Below are 20,799 nucleotides of genomic sequence, written 5' to 3'. Positions count from 1 at the left end.
CTGTATCGTTATTTCTGTGCAGCACAGATAAGGAAAACTGCCTCTAATTTGGTCCAGTTCGCTCTGCCCTTCATGTTGGAGCAGTATACTAACCTGTGACCAGGAGTCAAAGTACATGGAAAAAAGTGATCCTGAGAAGAAAGGGGAGGAGTTCAGTGAGGGTGGCGACGGGGTCAGACAAGTAGCTGAACTAGAAGTGAGCGTCCACGCTCGTTAAAAAAAAAATCAAAGGAGCTGCGACAGCTGTGCACGACGCGCGCGCTCAGCCAGCGTGATTTCTGATGCAAACATGCTGGAAGTATCTGAGACGAGAAACAATGACCTGCAGCACTTTGCTATTGAAGGCGCTTGGCAGAAGTGGCCGGTGTGAAAAGGAGGCTGAAGGCAAATGGAGCCCGTTCTTTCAAGGAGCCGGTTATCTCTCTTGTCACTCACATTCACACCTCTGATGTATTCTATCCTTCCAACAACGCAAAGGGGCTGGGTACACTGCACAGTATGCTGCAACTGTCCAAAATGAAATTACTTTGCCGTCAAACCACGTTGAAAAAAGCAGTTTGGTCTGCACAGTTTTAATTCAGGAAGGGAGTGCAAGTTTTATGTTTTCACTGGCCTGTCGGTGCACGTGTCAGAGTAAAATTGCGCTGTATTGGGGAAAAGTCATCTCACAGGAGGGTTTTGAAAATGGACAGCCTTCTAGGAAACCCTGCTGTTAATAGTTCAAGCCTAAACTTGCCAGTCAGAGCCGCCACTCCAGACGTCCAAACTCGAGGGGGCGCTATTTGCCAGATACCTGCATTGTCATTGAGGAAAGTGCGAGGATGCCGTCACTGGGCCTGTATCATTTTTTGTGCAGCACAGATAAGTAAAACTGCCTCTAATTTGTTCCAGTTCGCTCTGACCTTCATATTGGAGCAGTATACTAACTTGTGACCAGGAGTCAAAGTACATGGAAAAAACAAGAGGTATTCTTGAGTTGTAGAAGTGAGCACTAGCAGTGATCAATCCTGGGTAAAATAAGTGATTGGTGCACAATTCTGAGGTCATCTGGCATAAGACAGGGTATACTCTTTCCAAGGATCCGTGGATAATGAAAACGAGAGGCCAGAGCCTTGGTGGCCTGCCGGAAAGGTAAGGGAGCCCTCCAACGCCACCCCTTGCACTAGACGGACAGGAGCTGTCGCTCAGCATTGCCCGATATTTGCGACTGTCTCTTGGGCGCGCTCTTCAGCGAATCACCCTTTTAGCTCTGGTCCCAGCTCCTCCTCGTGCTCATTCACTCCTTGTAGGAATCAGTCATAGTGAGGGCACTCGGCTTGCGGACTCTACAACCCGAGACACCCATCTCCACAGGTTCACTGCGATAAGCGCCTGGGTCTGGCATGAATGTGTGACACAGACAGGCGCATACAACGTACCCACCAATGAATGCCTGGAGGCGGAGGGAGCAACACACGCTAAAAGGAGAAACACACATGACCAATGCATGCTCACGGAAGACATTAGGACATGCGTATCTCCGGAGTCTTTCCAGACAATGTCGACAAAAGGCTGCTGCAGTTACATAAATGCCCACACAAATGTTTTATGAATACCTAAAAGGGAAAACAAATCACATTCCTTCAGAGAGATGCCACTTGAGGTCTTGTGGCAGGGAGCCCGAGTGCCCCAGAACGGCCAATGGAATAACACCTCACAAGGGAAGCCAGGAGCATAACCCCTCCCTCCCGCGCCCACCAGTCGCCCCCCCCCCCCTCCTACCCCCCCTCCACTGGCTCCCTGTCAGAAATAGGCTGATGCACTCACTTCAGATTTCAGGTTCAATCCCTGCAGCCAAAGAATATACTGCATTGAGTTGGCTCATATTTACAGCGCCTTAAAGCTTCAAGACAAGGACTCGCGTTTAATTACATTTCTCACTTAACTGTTGCTCCTTTGGAATAAGTACGTTCTTGAGATTGAGAATATTAAAGTAAAACGTGCAGGTCCCTGACTAACAACAACCAAGTGAAAGTCTATTACAACAGTAAATCAGTCTATTGTCAGTAACATATGGAACACTAAAATAAACTAAGTATACCTTTTGTGTAAGTCCATAGCCAACGAATGCAATGCAACACAAGTTAACCTTAGTTAAAGCAGTGAAAGCCTAAAATTGCGAACTGGAGGAGTGGTCGTGGTCCAATTTTACTGCGAGGATTAAAGACACAGGGTAAACTAAAGAGCAGATAGTAACAGGATGACCAGTAAAGTGCGAAGGAAAAGTACAAGACCAAGAGTAGGAGGGAGAGATGTGAGAAATGAGAATCCAAGTAGAGATTTGTATTAAAGCTGGGCACGAACACACAAAGCAAGAGAAAGCTTTGCTCCATAAACAAGAGGTGGGAGACAGGAGTTGTGATCACTTTCGAGGCTGCTTTGATGTTCTCAGTGGCCACGCGGCTCACTGTGAACATCAAAGCAGCCTTGAAAGTGATCATGCAGGCTGACAAATGGTGCGCGCGCCCGGCTCACATGCACTGTACCCAATCCGCCTGCAGCCTTTGGGAGCACTTTTAAAAGCCCCTTACTTAATATCTCACAGAGCATCGCTTTTGCAATAGCTAGGCGAGACCTAAAAAAAAGGCACTGTGAGGCAGCCAGCACTGGCTACGTCATAGCGCTTTCAAAAATAAATTGTAATACATTTTAGCCGTGCTGCACAGCCGCTGCGCGTTCTCTACAACATGGCTAAAAGACATTGGCAAAGACAATCGTTTTTGGATAGGTGAGACCTCTTGACTTTGCCGAAGCTTGTTTTGTTAGATCTGGTGGTAGCCAAGACCTTTTTGATTTTACTGAAATGATATTTACTTGTAGCTTCTTCCATCTAGGCGTCTTTATCCATTGGTGTGTTGATGTTGTTCGCGTTTGCTTTTCGTTTGTGAGAACTTTATTTCGGTCAACGACCATAAAAGCACAGGCAAAATATGCACATACAATAAAATACATAAATAATTAAGAACCAGCGGTTAAAACATTATTATACAATCGGTTATCAAACGAAAAATGACCATTATAATTTGTCACAATTAATCAAAGTGGACCTTCTGCGCCACATGCCGTACAAAAAGCGGGAGACCGAGAACACAATGAGGGGGGATGTATCATATTTTAAAATTCTAACGGCTTGAGAACAATGTTTTAGTCCCAGATTTCTACATAGTGGTACCCGCCAAGCTCTCCGGATTGCGCTATAAGCAGGGCAAAAAAACAAAACATTGGCAATGTCTTCTTTGCTTTTGTTGCAGACAGGGCAGATTCCCTCCTCTTGACCTGCCCATGCCCACTGCAGCATGTAGCAGTGGTGTAGGCCACTTCAGCCATTTGCTGACTTCACTGGGAGTAAATTCTGCCCTCTCATAAGGAGCACATCCACACACAAAATAGTGCCCTTATGTTTCAGAGACTATGACAATGTGTACTTTTGAGTCCCCCAAAAATATTTTTTAGTTTAGTGAATCTTTTATTTTTTTTTATATAAAAAAGAAAAGCGAAGAGGGCACTGCAACTTCCACAGCAATCAAGTCAGTCAAAATACTTGACAATCAACAAGCTTTCCAAAATTTGGCAGCCCCACGCCAGACCTATTGACTTTACCAATACTATTTCTTTCTTGGAGGCCTTCAACATTTAGCTTGATTTTTAGCAAGCAAAAATAATTATGGATCTAAAATTAGCAGTTGGTGGGGAAAATAATTCTAGTTCCACGCAGTATGACCCCGGTCACAACTCGGTCCTCCCTCTTCTTTTGCTTTCTTGTAGACTCTTCATGATGTGGAGGTTTCCAGGATTTTATTTAGATGAAATGACAGCCCCCGATCGACCTATATTAACTTAACTCTAATTCAGATTTTATGACTGGAAGCAGTTCCAGTTGTATGTTTGTTAAATTCATAAGTTTCCAGGTGTGCTAGGCGAGTTAATGTAAAACGTTCTTAAATCACAAAAATCTCTTTGCATGCCAGCCATGTGCTGATAGAGTACATCGTAATTTTGGGACATGACACCAGCAAATGTAAGTGAATGAATGGTCAGTGATGAGAAGCGAATGCTGCCGTCACCTGCCATCAGGGGATGGCAGGTGATGGCATCTACATCCAATAATTATCTATTCACCCCCACCATCCACGTTGTTGGGGAGTTGCTGGGTCCTGCAAATTTAAGCAAGCCCCCTGCATTCAATTTGCAAGCGTCTAGTGAGATGTTGGGGAATATATGCCTACATTCATATAGATCTTTAGCCTACCCATACTGGGCTTGCCAAGGCAGCAATATGTCCGCTCTGACTTGACCCTTCCACTGTGCCACCCTGCACCTTGTGATACCCAGCACAGCAGAAGATGAGACAAAAGAATAGCTGGTCTTTGTGTGCATCCGTTCGTGAATTAGAGATGCAAACACTTGCGCCAAACACTCCTCCTTTGACAAGCTGTGATCTCTGTGCATGTGTATGGTCAAATGAGCACATGTAAACCGCATTGAGCTTCGAAGTTTGCATTATTTTTCCTTGTGTATATGTATATGCTTTATTTAAGAAAAAGTTCTGTAGCTCGAGACTTTTTTTCTTTTTCTGCGCCCGCTCGCCCTTCCCGTCCTCCAAGGCCTGGCTCTTCAACTTGCTGCCAGAACGCTTCTTTCTTAAAGCACATTTTCAATCCCCCCCCCCTTCTTTTTTTCTTTTTAGGGATTGGTGTCATTCATCCTGGAACAGAAAATAATAATACCATTTAAAAGTCAGCTGTGTTGTGCCACAGACACATCACGTCATCACACTAGACCACCATACACCTCAGTGTTTTTTCCCATCGCTGTGCAGCATCAGCAAACTAGCATTTTTTTCATTTGGAAAGCCAAGGGGTGGTGGTGGGGGGGGGCTGTTGACGTTGCCAGTGATTTTGGTTTAGTCCTATCTTCTTACTGCATTAGGTCCATAGGGAGAATGGGCTCACTTAATCAACAAATCCTTTATAGCTGATCTTTTTTTTTTTTTTTAATGTATACTTTCTTCAGTAATTCCCTTCTTAGTTCTGATTTGAAATGGTGAATGCGCAGTTGATGCCCCCAACAGCAGTTCAGAAACTAATGCCTATTTACCAAGGCTCTGCAAAGTTTTAAATCTACTTGTTTAATTGTGATGCATATATTTGAAATGTTGTAACATTGTAAAGTTATTTTTAGATTACGCATATTATAGAGTTTTGTGGGAAACTACTTGTGCAATAGTGCGATCCGTGGGCGTATGTTTTTAACTAAGAAGTGACTTAGTGACAAACTTGATCCAGTATGCATATCGCAATTTTAAACAAAAGCGGTCTACCACAGCCTTCCCCCTACCTGTTTTTAAATGAATTAACGCATTTTAAAAATCTCAAACCACTAGGCAATTAGTGATAAGAATAGTTTACATAGTATCTTGCGATCATGGTTTGTTTTATGTATGTAATCATAGCTCAGGGGAGCAGTTTTAATAATTCTTGTAACTAGGAGATTGAGGAGATGATTATTTATATTCTCGCTGGTGTATTTGACTGTTGTATTGTTTTTAGTATTTACAACAATATGAATCGAAAATTCTCTTAAAGATTTTTGTTTTATATCTAAATAAAAACTTTTGATTTGACTTGAACTAAGAAGTGAAAACAAATCTGAAGACCTTGTTTCATTTAATGTGATATCTGCCAGAGAAGATTGCCCAGAGTGACTTATCAGATGGAAAGTACGGCCTGCTCCCTTGGCATTTCTTATCTCTGGCTACACTCATTCTTTTCATTTGTTTATTTTACGTCTCCGTTTAAAGGTTTTAAGGGTTTTCAAACTGAAGAGTAACTGTTCGGCAGAACTAGTGGCAATATTTCACAAGAGTTCAATAATTTCTAAAAACAAAAACCACATTAAAAAATAAAATAATGCTATATACGTTTTTAGGTCGAGCCTACAGCAGCACGCGCGGGCTTTTGGAAGTGCTACCCTGGCCTAAAGCTTCCGTGCATGTGGCCTATTGCTTGTTATCTTTGCTTTCTACGTTCGTTTTGGGGCAAGAGGCGCACAGATCACAAAGGTGTGAAAGGATACTGGATTGCCATGTTTGTAGTCATCCCAGTGGTTAACCTTGTTTGTATAAGAGACTGTTCTGTTTTGAAAAACCTGTAGGCTTATGGAGCCGACATACCAAAAACCCGGATAGGTTGATCAGCTGTTATATTTCATGATTTCCTCATAGTTAGTTTTTGTGTGTGTGTGTATATGTATATGCATTAAAGATTTTTCTTGAGTGTCTAATATTGGTTTTAATAGCTATGTTGGTATTGGTATGTTGTCACAAAAATTGGCTTTTTAGTTTGTCCTTTAGGGTGTAGTCCTCAAACCTATGAGCTGGGATCCTTCTTAAGGCTGTAGGAAAGCTATTCCTTGGACCCACTTGGGGCTCACAATGCTAAGGATTATTGAAGTCACGACAGTAAAATCTAAAAAGAAAGATGTTCCCACCAGTGAACCGTTTGAGAAACCCTAGCGATTAATGCTCCTAACTTTTTTCATGTGAAATATTTTTAACTGTACAGCTATTTAAAAAAAAAAAAAAATTCTGTGCATGTGGTAGTTCACTTTTAGCCTATTGCATTCGAGGCAGCTAACTGTTGATTAAAGAAAAGTGCTTTTTATGCTCTGCATTAACCTTTATTCTGGATTCTTCTTTTTAGCGGTTTTATCCAGCAAATAAACCTATCTTTACCTGATTGGTTCTTCACTGATGGCGATTATAAACTGGTAACTGGTGTGTGGTCTGCAGTGATTGCTCATGGCGTTCAAATGCATCCAAAAGAGCGTGCTTTCTGTGTGTGCATGCCTTCTTGTCCATTAGACCCATAATTGCATCTTTAGATGCAGTCCCAACTAATAGTCCATGAGCTAATTTAAGCATCTATTAATTCATTTGTTAAACCACATTCACACCCAGAGTGTAAGGTGAGTATTTTCCCTTGCATCTTGTGGCTGATGACCACTCTCACACGCTATTGTACTTTAAATTCGTTTGTAAAACTGATGGATTGGGGGGGAGAATGTACGATCATTCCTGGATGTTCAGGTGGGAAGAGCTGCTAAAGGAAGACCAACAGAAGCGCTGTTAATACAAATGTCCTATTGTTTCCACTGCAGCTGGTCCCTGGCAAATGACCAAGATCATCTAACTTATTTGACCCTCTTTTACTCTTGACTGTTGCTTTTCAACCGCCTTCACAAATAAGGTTCCAGCACAGGTTTCCAACCTTTTCTGTACTGAGAGCTACTTATGTTCAATGAAACGCATTGAGAGCTACTAATGTTGTATAATCTCCATTTTTTTATATATGTATATTAGTTCAACCAAGCAAAAGCTTTCAAATTTAATAAGCTGGGCTGCACACAGGTGAGCAGCTCAGATGTAGCTGGAGATTTATAGTAGCTCACAAGATACTGGTTGGAGACCCCTAGAGTACAGTGATCAGAGCGTCGGTTCCCCCCTTGCTCACCCCATTTGCTCCCCTTCACAATTCGTTCAGTTATCCCTCCGTAAAGAACCCAGCCTCGGAGAGATCTATATTGAAACACCACTCCATAGATACGCGGATACTCTATTAAAATGCGTTCAGACAAACCCGCTCATGTGACATGCCTGTTCCTTTGCTCTACCGCAGAATCATTGAAACTCACGCCTCCGTGCCTTTGAGCACTTCTTCTGATAAATCAATATGTCCCTCATCAGTACCTGTACTCATTGCTTTACAACTACTGTTGTGATACCTATTATCAAAATTATCAGTCAGCCACCTCCTTTTCTTAAATGACTTGTCATCTCCATTCTAAATTGTATCAATGAAACCCTTGAGATGGTTTCCTTCAGTTGACTTCCAGGTTGAATTAGCAACCTATGCATCTTCCTACAGACATGGTTCTTAAAAATTAACTGCACTGAGACAGCCCTTGTGCTTGTCTTTAACTTCAGTACTGTCTTGCATTACAATTGCCTCTGATTCCTCATCCTACACAAGCACCCACTCGCTTCAGCGACCATAGCCTTAAATATTCCTGGATATGAGTCTTTACTGGTTCCTAGTGCCAAATCTGCCTCTCTGACAGATCTTCCTTGGTAGTTTTTAATTTTGACTTTTCTTAGCGACCACCTGCAACTCTGTGGTCACTCTTGCACGGAGCTGCATTCCATCGCCCTTGAGGTCATTTAAGTCTGACTGCTTCCAAGCAGATACTCAAGAACTATCTCAACAAATAACGACCGCGCAGTTTACTATCAATTTACTCTGTCTAAATGCATTAACAGCTCTCTGGTCTTTCTCTTGAACAGTGCAATGTGCCTCTGGGCCTCAAGTTTATAAGCTTGTGTGTCTTCACAGTTACCCGGACCCTATCTCACCTTCATGGGTTATTATTATCTGTTGTCATCCACTCTAATCCTTAGAAACCATCTTGTTCACACCACATACAGCATTTCTTGTCTAAATGTTCTCAGCAGCTTATTAATAAATACAAATGAATGAAAGCGTCATGGAGGCAAAACGTAGACTAGACCAGTATATTCTAGCACATCTAGTGTCCTAGTAGCTTGTATTCATTCCAAACAGCAGTGTTCTGCCTTGTTTCTCAGCGTTTGTTACAGTAGTTGCACTGCTTTCTGTAGGTCAGGCTGAAATCTGATCCAGCCAGGCTACCAAGCCTATAATACCAGTATTTGGCCCTTGGATATATGAAAGTGCTAAATGGAGGTGGTGAGCAATAAATTAACCTATAGCCCAAGCTGCTGTGCTTCACCTGGACCCCTTTGTCATTGTGGGATGGTAAATACCCGATAATTATGAAACCCAAATAAAGATGGTCAGCGGCATGCTTCTGACAGCACTGTACTGAATTTTGCTGTGTGTGTAGCAGAAATATGCTAGGCCGAAGATGGGTCTACCACAGTTGCATAAAGTGACTGGGGCTCCTATATGGTAACTTGCTCCAACTCCCCTGGTCCTTACTCATGCCTGTGGAGAAAGCTTTCCCCTTCATTCTTTGTTGATGGCCTACCGAACCTTTGTGATCCCCTTCACATGCCTCCCTGAGAGTTAGGTTAACATCCAGGTCAGCCCTTGGCCTAACCTGGCCAGACGTATCCGCCTTGGGGTGACCAACAGAGGGCCACCCAGCATTTACATTCAAAGAAATATCTTCTGATGGTCTGGTGCCTATTGCTGCAGAGAGACCATAAAAGGTTTTAGTAGCGGAGTGCAGGACTATTGTGTCCTTCCTCTTGGAGGGGCAGAATATCATGCAGAAACGCTAATCATGATTTGTTTGGTGGGGGGAGACAGGGGGAGGGGCAGCATGGTTAATTTCTTTAAAGGTGAAATCACCTTACTATTACCAACCAGGACGAGAAAACGCAAATGTGTATGCTTTTTTTCACTGACGAAATGTTAACAGTTGCAACCACTAAATTAGTTGTTCAGCTTTCAAATTAATTTTAAGGACCGTACAAATCTATTTTTCCACATGCACCATAACAATAGAAATTAAGTTTTTTGGGAACATAATGGAAAGATCAATGGTAGCAGAGCGCCGATTGGATGTCTTCGTTACTTTAATCTTATGTTTCCTTCCTGCAATTGGATTGTAGTTGAGGATTGTATCTTCATGTCTGAAAGCAGACTCTGACTGGCTGTATTTTTTTTTTTCTCCTGGTTATCACCACCAGAAAAAACCTGCGGGTACCAAACAGAACAAGCATTTGGGCGAGAAGTAGGCGGAGCTTTATTCACATATCCTGAATACAGCAAGTCTCGAAGAGACAACGCAAACACTGCCTAGGCGAGACATTAAAAGTACCCCAGACTTTGGTAGACCGCTGCCGGGGGGGGGGGGTGTGGGGAGGAGGGGTGAAAGAGACTCATTTTGTTTCTTATTTTTCAAAAACAAACTTCTAGTTTGTGAGTTTGTTTTCCAAAAGGAAAAAAAAAGTTTGGTGTGCTGCTGCCATCTTTCATCACCAAATCTATTGTGATGGCGGTTCCTTTGAAGGCACAGACATGACTGCTGGACCGGCAGTGATCTCTAAATGTGCCAGGCAGTTGAACTACAGACACTACATTTTGTTTCTGATTATGAGAACACTAAACGCTTGAAGTGTTTACTCTTAAAAACCGCTTCAATAAAGATGGAAAATGGGCCTACTGGGAAAAAAGCTAATATGGGTATTTGATGGCTTAGTATTGCATTGGTGTGTTTGTCTCTGATTCGTCTCTTGTTTTGTTGTGCCTTAATTGTCTTGTTCAGCCATGCACGCAACATCTGTACTTAACTTAGGATGCATGGATTCGTGCACGCTCTGAAACTTGCATTGGTACTACTTTTTTTTAAACTGGATCCTGTAACCACAATCCTTTTTTTTTTTTTTTTTTTTTTTTTTTTCTAGTCTTTTCTCAAAATGTAGCCAGATTATGTTTTAGATCTTCTGACGTTTGTTTTCAGAGTATAAATCCATACAGGATTTCTGAAGCCACAGTCTGCTTGAAGCAGACCTTCCTTCATTGGTTTCTTCTCCTCTTAATGCAGCATGAAATGGAGTAAAGAGCCTGTGCTTCGTTTAATAATGGTTTTCACTAGCCCTGCAACTATGCCAAAATGGGGGCAGTGCGGTGCAAACTTTTGCAGTCCTTTCAGGTTGTTCCACTTCAGAAGGCTGCACTTCATGACACTAATTAGTGAGTAAATGTGCTGTTGATTCAAATTTGCTGCCGTTGTGTATTATTCTTGGTGTTACCCAGTTTAAAATTTCTAAAGATGTTACTTGGTGCTCCGAGCCTTTCAAAGTCCCTCAGGGAGATGACTTAAAGAAGCACTAGTATTGCAGATGAATGACTTTCTTACCTTCCAACTAACAGCGTATGTTGATTACATAGAACAGTTTTCAGCACGCACATCTTGCTTTTTTTTATAGGATGTTTCCAGAGTTTCATTTACTTTGTTCTGATTGTGTGATTACATTACGTGAACTTTGTACTGAGCCTATTTCTAGGCATAGTAATTGCTTTACCCTGGTTATCTAAAGGCTATATTTTACATGTATTCTTGTAAATAACCTAAACCTACATAAATAAGTGTAATGTAGCCATGTTTGTGTAAAAACAAAACTCTTTCAGGCATAGTGACGCATAAATTATGCAAAAAAAGAAGCCGAGAACTCTGGGTAGTTCTCAAGTGTAGGTGAAAAGCAGCTCCAGTATAGAGCGCTCTTCACACCAGCGACACTCTAAATTTGCTCACCTCAAATGTCTGCTTTTCTATCAGTCTTTAAGCGTAGTATTAGCAAAGTGCCATCCACGCCGAGATAGAAAGGGACGAAGTCTTTTGCCATTTCTACAGCAAAGTCTTTCAGCATAGGATTAGCGCAGCGCTATCCATTCTGAGCTGTAAAATGGCCAAAGCCTTTTACCACTCAAAGCACAGTATTACAGCTTTAGATTGGTGTGTTTGTGTGTATACATATACACGCAACCACAAAAGTACAGTACCTCTTTTCTGAAAATACCAATGCATTTAGTTTTCAATTTGTAATGCATTGAAAGAAGTTGCACACAGGCACACATACAGGTGCATGCATGCACGCACGCACAGACAAGACATACACGTATGCATGCACGCACACACCGGCATGCACAAACGCATGCACAAAGACAGGCACGCACACAGAGTGAGACAGACACACACAATGTACTGGTGGCAAAATTGAAAACTTACCTCAAACATATCACTCGGGTAAGTGACTACTACATTTGAAAGAAATAAAGCTTTAGTGTGCGGCGCAGACACTGTCATTAAGCAGTTACCCTGAAAGTTGAACTTCCATGTAGGATCTGGTCTAGTTTAGGGAACATGTTGACATTGTCTGTCTCTTTGGTTATTACAAGGACAATATATTCACTTTTATGGATGCCACAAAGCTCTTCCTTTTGTAAGAGAAGTAATAGATCAGATGCTGTGGGATAAAAGGTGAATATGGAGCATGAGTAATTTGGTATATTGCTAATTCAATCACCATCCTGTGTAGATACACCCATCAATAGCAGACGGATATAGAGCTTATAAAACTCGTCCAAAAATAGCATCATAAGACAGCTAAGGCTCATTGAGAAACTAAATCTAGCAGCAGTCATATTTGTTATGTTCTTACCAGATGTCAGCTGAATTCTTGAATAGTCTTTAAAAGACACACATTTGGTGACTGGCAGCTAAACTTGGATACAAGCAACATGTATTTAGTATGCCTATGGCAAGGCTGAGAGAAACAAATCTAGCAGCCTGTGAAATCCACTAGTTTCAAGGTGCAATTAATCCCATGGAGGAGAACAGTTGCTCATTATACAGGAGATACAGTTGATGGATTGAATGTACAGTATATGCAGATGAAAGAGCAGACCAAATTACATATAGGAAAGCAATAATTGTTATGAGGTGACTTCTCAATGTTACACGTGTTAGTACACCCACAAGATTAAATTGATACAACCACACAAATCTACCCCCGACTCCCACTCTGGTTTCCTTATGATTAGTACTCCAACTACCCAGACCTTTCCCCATTTCTTAGGGCATCCTTGCTTTGGTAGACTGCGTGCTTCGTCCATTGACCCCAGTTCAGATCAGTCTCCCAATCTTCAATAAGGGGAGGCATACCTACCCCTTCACATGTGCTATATTACGCTCAGCTACCTCTGAAGCCACCACCAGCCAAATCATTGTGTTTCGGGCCATACCTCCTCACCAGTGATGTTCATGAGATGCCATTTAGCCTCCAGGGGCACATTCATACCAGTGACCTAGGCCATTATCAACACAAGTCCCGCCCAATAAGGTTGAATTTCGGGGCAATCCTATAGTATATGAACAAAAAAGGTGCCTGCTTGTCTGCAGTCCCTGAGGCATAGGGCAGTGTCACACCTCCCCTGTCGGTGCAAAGTGGTCTATTTTAGTATTATGGTGTAGTATCCTCAACTGAACCAAGCAAGAACTGATATTTGGTAGCCTGGTGCTACACCCTCAACAATCTGGGTGTGCGTTGGCAGGGAACGCTCCCGCTCCCTCCGATATAGAGCCTGCAGGTAGCACCTGCCTCCCAGAGTGTCTCTTTACATGATACCCAGGCTGTGAACGGTCAGCAAATACCCAGTCATTGACTGCCACCAACAGCACAGCCCAATAATATTGAAGTATGTCAGGGGCTGCCAGCCCCCATTCATAGACCCCTCTCTGGAGTTTATTCAGTGCTATTCTCAAGCTGCCCCCATCCCACAGTACCTGGCGTATCTCATGGTCCATCTTCCTGAAGACGACTGGGAGGAATCTTCTATGGAGTGTTCTGCAGGACATAGAGCAGGAGCGGGTGGGACATCAAGTAGAGGTCAAACTGAACAGTGGGAAGGTATCCATCCCCTAAACTCAGCCATCTATTCAGGGAAGACTGGGGTTTACCATCAGGTGTAAAACACCATCTACTCAGACCAGTGTGTGCTGCACACTGCCATAAATTGTCATTTCAGAGAATTCTCTGCCAAATCAGAAGAATAACTGACCAAGACCTACCGTTGCAAAGGCTAACCACATAGATTTCATTTTGGAAAGGAAGGAGGCCCTCCTTGTGAAGGGGGACTTTGAGGAAGCTCCACAGGTGACAAGATAAGGCATGTAATCCGTGTTGTCTGAACCTCCCCTTTCACAAAAAAGGTTCTTTGAGGTCAGGTCAGAAGTTGTTAATCCATTATGTGAAGACTAACCTTGCCAGTAGAGGTTGATTAATGTGCTGTCATTGTCTTCAAGGACACATGGTTTCATGTATCATTGCATCAAATATAAGATAAGAGGTATAAATACTTTGTGGTAGGTGAATAATGTTTGGATAATGGATCCAGTTTGTTGGCGTAAGGCCCTCAAATGGTTTTTAGCAAATGACTTCCTTTGGTGAGAGACCCATGCAGTTCTTAATCTGTACTCCTACTGTTCAATTGTCAAGAGAGATTTGTTCTAGAAACTAGAAAGGCCGTGAAAGTGTACCCTCTGGGATTTACTCTTCAAAAATAGAGTCCTGTTCTAACTTTCTAATGTCGGGCATAAATTCACTCAAAGAAGTAGTTCACAGAAGGAAGCATGGACACAATTCTGAAACGTAGGCAAAATATTCCATTTTATAAGACTTCTGGGAATGCAAGAACACTGACTGACTGTTTTTGAGCTGACATTCAGCATGGATGATATTTGAGACCATTGTAGGACTGGCTCGGTGGCTATGGATGGGCCTAGAAAGGTGAGGTGGGGGATGTGGCGTGTGAGGAGGGATAGAGTGGTTGTTGCAGTGAACGGGAGTTCCATTACCTAAGGGAAAGTCTTCCTAAGAATTGGATTTTGGGTTAATCTGATGCTTCTCTCACAGTGTCGGGAACATATGATAGATCTGACAAGACTTAAGCAAATAAGGCCCTCTTAAAGGGGTGATTTGTATCCTTCATATATACTGAAGCAAAATGACACCCTGTCTTCAGCATTGTTGTGGCTAACCCATTTAATTTACAGCTAGTCACTGAAAATATTTAAAAACAATTGTTACAAAATATGTTCTATGCTTTGGCATACGTTTTCAGCAGTGTAATAAGATATCTTGCAAGAACAGCAGTTGTTTCCTGCTGTACCAGATCCGATATTCAAGGAAATGAGACTTCCCAAAAGAGACTTGCTCGCCACAATGCAGAACATTCAATGCCAAAAATATGCCTTAATGTACGGTCTTCTCAAAAGGGAAATGGTGTATTGAAAACCAAATGCCGGATATTTACTTAAGCTTTTCTGTAGTGCCTCTGATACCTGCAGGAATATGGAGGCAATCGTGTATCATCATTTTCTTCATATTGTGAGTGCATGGAGTTTATTTAGGGACACCAGGAGATCGGTAAACATTAACTGTTACGTAGCCATTTAGAAACATTTATAACCTAGTATTTTCTTGAAAGTAAACTACCCATAAATATACACAAGTCCTTTTACAATGTGTATTTCACTCCGTTGGAATTCATATGGTTTGTGTAGCTCCCTGTTAGGGCGCCATTGTTTCTTAGAGTTGGTCATCCTATAGCGGAGAACTCCCCATCCGACTTGAAAAATGAAATTGACACGCTTGTCATTCCTTTTAACTCTTTGCATACAGTCAAAGAACTTGATTTGAAGAGGTTTCTAATAATCGCTAATGTTTTGAGTGGTGTCATAAATGTATCATTCCGTTCAGAAACGCATCATGGCAGATGCATACAGAGCATGTGATCTGTAATGCTAGTAAGCTACATAACAAATGTTAAAGGTATGTCATTTTTCCTCACATATCTTTTTGCGTAAGCGTATTCTTTGACTTCCACCGGGGCCTACGAAAACATAACCAAGGTGTCTTTCATGAGCGAGTCCGTCCAATGGCCTTTTTTACACATGTTCGTCCATGATGAATTTCGAACCCAAAAGTGGTTTGTGTGTACTTTTGGCCACGTTTGCACAAGAACTCTACAAACACGTGGCAACCAGTGCCTTTCATGTACTTGCAAGTAAGACTGCTTTTTACACACTGTCTCATCAGAGATTTTTGCTTAATGAGAGCAAGCACACTATTCACACAACTTTTTTTTAAAAATAAAAAATGTGGGCGCTATAACAGTGGCGGATTTCATGTCCTGAGGGTGGTGGGCGGGGGGGGGGGGGGGGGAGGGCACATAAACAATACAATAAAAAAAAGAAAAGTAACATACCTTTTCTGCCAACGCTACGTCCTCCTCGATCCTTCTCTTCTCGAGGCAGGCTTCTGCCTACCAAGCCACTCTCTTGCCGCATGAGATCAGCGCTAGGATTGGTGGGAGCGGCCTCTATCAGTGCTCAGCATTGGAGGCCTTTGCAGTCTTAAGAAAATTAGGTTACAGAGGTTCAACATGTGCATACCTGGCTGGCCGTCACAAGACCAAAGGAACATGCACATTTTAAACTTCGGGCACACTGCTCCCTGCTGCCACTCAGCAGCACTGGTCCTGCTCTTTCCTGACGCTCAGTTCGGGACGTGTCTGTTGCTGAAAAAAAAAAAATGGTAAAAGTTTATTGCCATTTTTATATTTCAGCGCTGGCCTGGGTCTTTTGTTTGTGGGGTGACACTCTTACGCTCAAACGGCGGAGCCCCCCCTGCTCTTCACACACATTCTGCATTTCTAAGCCAAGAGACCAGTCTAAAACATGTGTTCCAATACCATTTGATGCAAGAGCAAAGGAAATCTTATAATTAGATGAACTCTCCTGAACTCCGACGCTTTACATCAAACACCTGAAGGCTATCTTTGTGTATGTTTGCGACTTAGTAGGAATTCGTGATAAAAATAAAGTTCTAAAAATGTATTTTTTTCTTTAGATAGTACCTGCTTAGCAAAACAGTAGACCATCCAAAGCGAGTCCTTGTGGAATCGATTAATTTCGAAGGATTCTTAAATTGGACCAGCAGTTGAATAGCTGTTCACTTGTGACATTGTGGTTGCCTGTACCCTCCATATTTTCTCCTTTAAAGACCCATTACCCCTTTGTGTCAGGGCTCGTTAGATGCCAGGGTGCAAAATCGCTTTCTTGAGGTTTGTCTTCCTATTCCTTGAATGGCTACACTCCACATATTATTACCCATTATCGGCTCAGGTACAGAAACCAATCGTATATTTACTAGATTGTTCAAGGTAATATATTAGGGCTTTTAGTAATATCCCTTAGTGAGACTCTGGACAAGAACCGTTGCAGTGACACTTTGCAACAGTGCAGGACAAGCAATGTAAGGGAAACACATTAAAAATGCACTGGTGCAATATATGTTCCATCACATTGATCTGTCATTCTGAGACGTGGAAGATGAGAAATTTGCATAATCCTATATCCTTTTTTGTAAAAAGTATTGTTGTAATAAGCTTGTAGCTACCTTTAGATGCGATGCTTCGAAATATTTCTCTCTTATGGTTAGAAAGCTTTTCATACCATCACTCATATTCTCCTCGTTATTCTTAAATATTTGCTAGTCTGTTTTCAAAATAAGTTGTCTGATCCTTTTTAAGCCTCTGACTTGATTCTTAGTCTCCAGCGTTTTTTATTTTTTTTTAAGCGTATATTCGGCCCACATGCATCTAAGCACCTTACAGAGAGTAAGAACATGTACAATATGCATAATGTGAAATCATGACCATATACTCCACAATCTGACATTAAACGAAAATTGTAGTTGGGGATACAAACAGACCAGTACACCCCATATGCTAGATGAGGGAGGGACATACATTGTAATTGCAATTCCATACGAACTTTGTGTTTTCAGGGCACTCATTTTACGCTTGATGTTTTGTAAGGAAGTGATCTTTTTGTTAACTGGATAATGGATACTAGTTCTTTAACTTAATCAGAACTTTCTAAGTTAGTATGATTCACGTTGGAGGTAAAATAATAGTTTTGTGTTCTTAATCATTAAATATTTAGTTGGCAGGGAGTCTGCGAACTTAAGATCTTGGGAGCATTGTGATTATCCTAAGGCGTGTAGTTTTTATTTTTTTTATTTTAGGTATTGCCTATAGGCAGGTTAAGAGTAATTCGGCCATAATGGTCCTCAATTTCATTATTTTGAAGCGTTTTTGCCAAGTGGCAAATTTAATCTGTATACTGTTGTTTATAGTTGGATGTTACTGGCATACGTTGGTGGGAAATGTCTGTTACTTTGAGAATAGTTCTTGGTCAGTTATGGTAGAAGGTCAAGAGAGCTTGAGCTGATGTAGAACCTTGTAACACCAAAAGCAAACACAATAAGATGATAGGCAGAGAGCTGAAACTTTTCAGACACTCACCCCCAGTCGTAGATCTGGGTTGAATCCAGCATCATTCTTTAGCTCACTTCGCCACCTCAATTCAGACCCAGCTATATGCAAATCAGTCATGACCCTGTGCTTCATGGGAACAGTCTAGCCCAAACTGCCAAGCCAAGTCTTCCCTGAACCGTAAACAAGTATCCTGGGACTGGTTTTGGGGTAACGCCCCTTATCAGCCAGGCTAGCTTGAATCCAATGGAAAAGTGAGCAAGGGACCCACGTCTGGGCATACCCTGCCAACGTAAGGCAAACCAAGCAAACATAGGGTGATGATGGACAGAGCCCTGAAACTTTTCACTCACCCAGTTACAGATCTGGGTTGAATCCATCATCCTTCGGCTCACCTCAGTTTAGACCCAGCTATATGCAAATCAGTCTTGACCCTGTGCCTCAAAGCACTATCTTCTTGCACAAACCTTGCTTAAATGGAGAAAGCACAGCTTCACTAATGTGTGCTTTTGTATATTATATACTTAGAGTTGGCTTTACATCCGCCCTTGCTCATGATTGGATAGTTTTCTTCTTTATCTCCGTTTCCCGCCCCTATCATTGAGGGCTTCCTCCATTTTCTTGTGTTTCTGCTGCACAGAGGAGCAGTTCTCTCACCTCGTTTTGATTGAATGAGTTGTCTCCACTGCTGGTGTAAGGACATTGCATTACAGTGCACGTAGGACTATTTTTCTTCCTCTTTCTTACCTTGCTTTCTCTGTTCCTCTGATTTACCACACACTCTGTTTATTTAAAATTCTGCTCTTCCCCCAGTGTTTTATTTGCCCCAAACACTGAAGCTGTCAATCGTCTATAAATGGGTTTTCAAACCATTCCAACATCGCAAGAGTGTATTTGAGTTTGTGGACTCATAATGCCTGCTTTATAAAAAAAATTAAAAAAAATACCAGTTTGCCTTCCAGATGTGCATGCACGACCGACCAACAAACTTGCAATGCTTTTTTCTTTACTTCCGGTGATTGCAAAAATGCTCGGGGATTGCTCACTAACTTTGCCAATGGCTGTTCTTAAATGCCAGGTGCATACAGATTCAGTACTCCATAAAGAACTTTGCCTTCCAGAGATCCATTTTTTTTTTTGCTTCATATTGAGGACTTTGTGAATGATTTTGTGTATGTGAATTTGTGTTCATTGGAAGTTACCCAAGTAGCTAGAACTGGAATAATGTACTCAATACATCTACTTCCAGAACTAAAGCGAGCTGCTCCATTAAAAGCATCTTTCAATGAGTGTGAGTGCATTTCAGGGAATTCTTTTGAAGGGGTTAACCTCATCAGCGCAGCGCAAATTCGTGCTCTGTGCTGAACGTTCCATTGGGCTTATTGAACCATGACGGAACGGTTCCGTCATGAGCATCGAAGGGGTTAACTTTAGTCCAGCTTCAAAAGAACTAGGAATTGAATTAATTTCTTCTGGCTTAGCACTGTCATGGAGGGTTTAATTCCACATTGAAATCTCATGCAATTAAGCATTTTTGGTCGTATTGATTGTGTAATTGAAAACGTTAAACTTTTTTGAAGGATAAAACAGTGACCAAATTCCAAAGAACCATGTCTAACGTTGCCATATAAGAGATGGGAGCTTCCGGAGTGAGACAGTAGCGCCGTGAGGGAAACGGCTGACCGCACTTACCTCCTTGGGGCCGCCTGAACTGTGCCTCAGCACCGCCGTGAGGGAAACGGCGCAACGAACGGACACACCTTGAGCGACGGCGCCGAGCGGGCAGGGAAACTACAATTCCCAGGTGCCCCGGCGGCCGTGACACCAGCAGAGCGCCCGGAGGCGCGTAAAAAGAGTGCAGCGCCGAGCGTGCACTGGGAGCTTCCGGAGTGAGACAGTAGCGCCGTGAGGGAAACGGCTGACCGCACTTACCTCCTTGGGGCCGCCTGAACTGTGCCTCAGCACCGCCGTGAGGGAAACGGCGCAACAAACGGACACACCTTGAGCGACGGCGCCGAGCGGGCAGGGAAACTACAATTCCCAGGTGCCCCGGCGGCCGTGACACCAGCAGAGCGCCCGGAGGCGCGTAAAAAGAGTGCAACGCCTCTCGACCCGCGAGTCGCGCGCGGGGAGCGCCCGGGGCTAAGCCCGGGCAAAGGGCGGGCCGTCTGTGGCCGTCAGTGGACTACAGTGGACGGGCGGGCCACCCCTCTAAGAACTAACTTCTGTATCAAAGGTGAGAATTAACATTGGAGTACAAAATGAGTGAGAGTAATATTATTGATGCTGAAAATAAGGTCATTGACACTTCTGTCTCCCTCATCACTTCCTTTGAGTCAATGATAGACTCTGCTTTTAATGAAATAGTGGAGACTGAGAGAAGGTTTTCTATGGGTTCCCATTCAACTTATAATAAAATGTCTCTCGCAAGTATCACCAGTTGTCCCAACGGAGATGGTCACATAAACCCGGAAATAGTAGTGGTAAAATCATCACATCCCTTCGTTGATGTGCCCACTATTACGGATGATGAAAACACTGTCACCTACATAGCACAAGATCCTGCCTCCACAACATCAGGGGTAGTAGTATCTAATCCCATACGGACAGTGACATCTCCAGTTTCCCTCCAGACAGAAAATGTTTCTACCATCATAACTGCCTCGCAGGATGATGTAATTACTCTGGACAACATCGATTCCAGCTGTAATAAAACAGGAAGGGAAAAACGCAAAAGAGGTACAACTAAACAGAGTGCTAATAAAAGGAAACAGCCCCTATCCCACAAAAACCAGCCGACACCGCAAAGCATGTGGAATAAAAATACACCTATAGGGGCTCTAACTGCCCCTACAGAGGTTAAAGATCCCGCTGA

The 20,799-nt window shown here is 42.6% G+C and overlaps 1 protein-coding gene across 5 annotated transcripts in view; it reads left to right on the top strand.

Moving 5' to 3' along the window:
* The window catches only part of ASPH (aspartate beta-hydroxylase), a 584,233-nt gene that overhangs the window by 32,488 nt on the left and 530,946 nt on the right, over positions 1 to 20,799 (top strand). The window contains exon 2 of one of the 5 annotated variants that reach the window (XM_086965795.1): positions 6,741 to 6,807. The exons of the other annotated variants lie outside the window; for them this stretch is intronic. The gene's annotated coding sequence lies outside the window, so the exon portion shown is untranslated. The remainder of the gene's footprint in view (positions 1 to 6,740; positions 6,808 to 20,799) is intronic. 5 annotated transcript variants of the gene reach the window in all.

This window comes from Lissotriton vulgaris, chromosome 4_1 (genome assembly GCF_964263255.1).
Source record: "Lissotriton vulgaris chromosome 4_1, aLisVul1.2, whole genome shotgun sequence".
In the NCBI taxonomy this organism is placed as follows: Eukaryota; Metazoa; Chordata; class Amphibia; order Caudata; family Salamandridae; genus Lissotriton; species Lissotriton vulgaris.
Note: the sequence above shows the minus strand (reverse complement) of the source record. Positions and strands in the feature narration are given on the sequence as shown.